We start from the raw sequence: 3,444 nt of genomic DNA, 5'->3' as shown, positions 1-3,444 counted from the left end.
GATCTTCATTGAGCTCCTCCTTGAGCTTGGTTGCTAATCTGCATGGTTCAACGGCACCTGCAAGCTGGTTTTGGAAGTATCTGTGAGTCACGGGGACTCAACAATCTTACACCCTCGCGATCAAGACTATTTAATCTTATGGGTAAGGAAAAGTTATGAGGTGGAGCAGCAGCAAGCGACTAGCATATATGGTGGCTAACATACACAAATGAGGGCGTGAAGAGAAGGCAAAGCACGATCGAGAAACTATGTTCAAGAAGTGATCCTAGAACAACCTACGTCAAACCTAACTCCAACACCGTGTTCACTTCCCAGACTCCGCCGGAAAGAGACCATCACGGTTACACATGCGGTTGATGCATTTTAATTAAGGTTAACTTCAGGTTTTCTACAATCGGACATTAACAAATTCCCATCTGCCCATAACCGCGGGCACGACTTTCGAAAGTTCAAATCCCTGCAAGGGTGTCCCAACTTAGCCCATCACAAGCTCTCACGGTCAACGAAGGATAATCCTTCTCCCAAGACAATCCGATCAGGCCCGGCATCCAGGTTACAAGACATCCTCGACAATGGTAAAACAAGTCCAGCAACACCGCCCGAATGTGCCGACAAATCCCGATAGGAGCTGCACATATCTCGTTCTCAGGGCACACTCAGATGAGACTAGCTACGAGTAAAACCAACCCTCAAGTTTCCCCGAGGTGGCCCCGCAGGCAGCTCGGTTCAGACCAACACTTAGAGAAGCACTGGCCCGGGGGGGTTAAAGTAAAGATGACCCTTGAGTCTGCAGAACCCAAGGGAAGGTGGTAGGTTGTTAGTGCAAATGGTAATAGCAAGGTTGGGCTTTGCTGGAGGAGTTGGGCGAACTGTCAATGGGTTCCCATTATAACCCGACCGCGTAAGGAACGCAAAATCCGGGAACATAACACCGATATGACGGAAACTAGGGCGGCAAGAGTGGAACAAAACACCAGGCATAAGGCCGAGCGTTCCACCCTTTACCAAGTATATAGATGCATTAATTAAAGAAGAGATATTGTGATATCCCAACAAAATATCCATGTTCCAAACATGGAACAAGCTCCAATCTTCACCTGCAACTAACAACGCTATAAGAGGGGCTGAGCAAAGCAGTAGCATAGCCAAACAACAGTTTGCTAGGACAAGGTGGGTTAGAGGCTTGGTTCAACAATATGAAAGGCATGATAAGCAAGTGGTAGGTATCGCAGCATAGGCATAGCAAAAGAGCGAGCAACTAGCAAGCAAAGATAGAAGTGATTTCGAGGGTATGGTCATCTTGCATGAAATCCCGCAAGGAAGAAAAACGAGTCCATGAAGAATACAAAGGGGCGTAGTCGAACGGGTCCTCACAAACGCGACGTTATCGGAACCAACCCGAAGAAGCAACACTGGAAAAGAGCAAACAATATAGTAAACAACCACCACATAATCATGGCATGATGCACAATCAAGTACGATGCATGTCCGGTTTAATGAAGCATGGCACGACAAAATGCACAAACAATCCTACAAATTAAGTGGAGCTCAACATGCAACAGTGCATATTGACGAAACACCACATTCGGGTTACTTAGTTTGATCTTGTTTATGTACCCAACAAGATTAAATGTTGTTAGCATGGCAAGAGGGTGAAGCAAAGTAAAACTACCTATCTAGTCAAGTTTAAATGAGGCCGGAAGCAACGAACAACAATTCCGGTAAATCCCCATATGCATATATTAGGTTTGGTGCTGTTCTGCCCTAAACACAATTTTAGGGTTGTTAAACATGCAAGATGATGCCACCAAGTTAAACTAGGCATTTTTACACCCCATTTACATATAAAGTTTATTACATTCCGAGTTACGGTTATTTAGTTATGAATTAAATCATTTTAACAAGTTATTTAAGCAAATTTAAACAAACAACATCTTAAACATTTTAAACATAGATGAAAGTTGCATATTATTAAACTAGATGAAAATCTAAGCAAGTTTCATATTAAGTTTCTATTAATCCGATGCACGGTTCGAGAGTTATTATATGCATGAAGAACAAGGGCTTTTCTGTGAAACTGTCTTTCTCTGGAAATTAGACAAATTCGCAGCAGGGAAAAAACACTACATGGGCCGAAACTGAGCAGAGGTGCAACAGAACAGAAAAAAGGAGGCGCTGGTGGTGGCCTCACCATGGGCCTCGGCCCGGTTCAGTGAGGAGGAGGTAGGCCGCGAAGGGGCAAGCTGGGCCTGGAGCGCTGGCAGGCCGGCCACTCGGCGCTAGATGGATCGCCCCTGCCGATCCCACTGGATCGAGGCAGGGACGGGCGCGGTCAACGGGTGCGTGCTCCTCGCTGGTGCGCTCGTTCGGTGCTCGAAGCAGAGGGCGCGAGGAAGCAGATGCGCAGCGACGCGAGCAGGGACTAACTCCGGCCTGTGCCCACCGGATCCAGCAACAACGGGCGCGGGGACACTGAACTGGGCGCGGGGAAGCAGATCCGGGAATGGGACGGACGCCGGGGTGCGGAACGGGCGGCGGCGAGGATCACTCCGGCAAGTAGCTGTGCAGAGAAGGCGGCGGCTTGGTGCAGTTCGGGCGTAGAGGAGCGGCCTGATCCGGCGGCAGGGACGGGACTGACACCCACGTTGGCTCCGGTCGCTGGCGGCCATGGAAGCAGAGGGTGCGCTTCGTCCATTTCCTGACAGAGAAGAAAATTAACAGAAAAGGGAGGGAGATTAGAGAAGGAAGGAGGGAGCAGGGAAGAGAAGGAAAGAGCAGGGGAGGAGCGTCGACGGGGTCGTCCTGCAGGTCACTGGTGGCGCGCTCGGGCTCAATTGCGACGAGGAGGAGGCAGGGAGCAAGGGGGCTCGGGTTGGTGTGGTGGTGAAAATGAGGAGGGACTTTTTGGATCGGGGATGAACCCGAGGAGGAAGAGACAGGATGAGTGGCGGCGGCAGCTAGGGGATCCCTAGAAACTAGGGATTTGGTCTCAGGTTAGACTAATATATATAGCGAGTAGGTAAGGTTAGGGGCTAACTCGTCCCTCCGATTAGAATCGGATGGTCAGGAAAAATAGGCTAGGGAGGCCAAATAAGAAAACGGTGATGTTTTGCAGACGTTTGGGGATGATCCGGACACAACGGTAATGCCTGTCCGGGTCGGGTCCGGGACAACTTTCGGAGGCGCACGGGAGGAGGTCCGTGGACTAACAAGATTGGTTAGGTAGGGCCTGGCGGTAGGTAGACTGAAAAGACGGTCTCAAGCTGAGAGAAGAGAAGAGAGAGAGAGAGAGACCCGGCAGCGGTTTTCGGAGACCGAAAACGTCCGACGTTTGATCGACTATATTGTCGCTATAGTTAATCGTTGGGGCGTCAAACGAACTCCGAATGCGATGAAACTTGACAGGTCGTCTATCTACACTATAATAATACCACATGCCAACTT

The 3,444-nt window shown here is 49.4% G+C and overlaps 1 long non-coding RNA gene across 1 annotated transcript; it reads right to left on the bottom strand.

The window, feature by feature from the left end:
- Nucleotides 1–1,274: 1,274 nt before the first annotated feature.
- LOC147985209 (uncharacterized) lies at nucleotides 1,275–2,971 on the bottom strand. Its single transcript, XR_015616505.1, has 2 exons — nucleotides 2,192–2,971; nucleotides 1,275–1,412 (listed from the first exon to the last, which is right to left on the bottom strand). It is a non-coding gene; the product is annotated as an uncharacterized LOC147985209 (long non-coding RNA).
- Nucleotides 2,972–3,444: the final 473 nt, after the last annotated feature.

The sequence above is a fragment of the Triticum urartu genome, chromosome 2A (assembly GCF_056163025.1).
Source record: "Triticum urartu cultivar PI428250 chromosome 2A, HENAU_Tu73, whole genome shotgun sequence".
NCBI lineage: Eukaryota > Viridiplantae > Streptophyta > Magnoliopsida > Poales > Poaceae > Triticum > Triticum urartu.
This window is presented reverse-complemented; position numbering and strand designations above follow the sequence as displayed.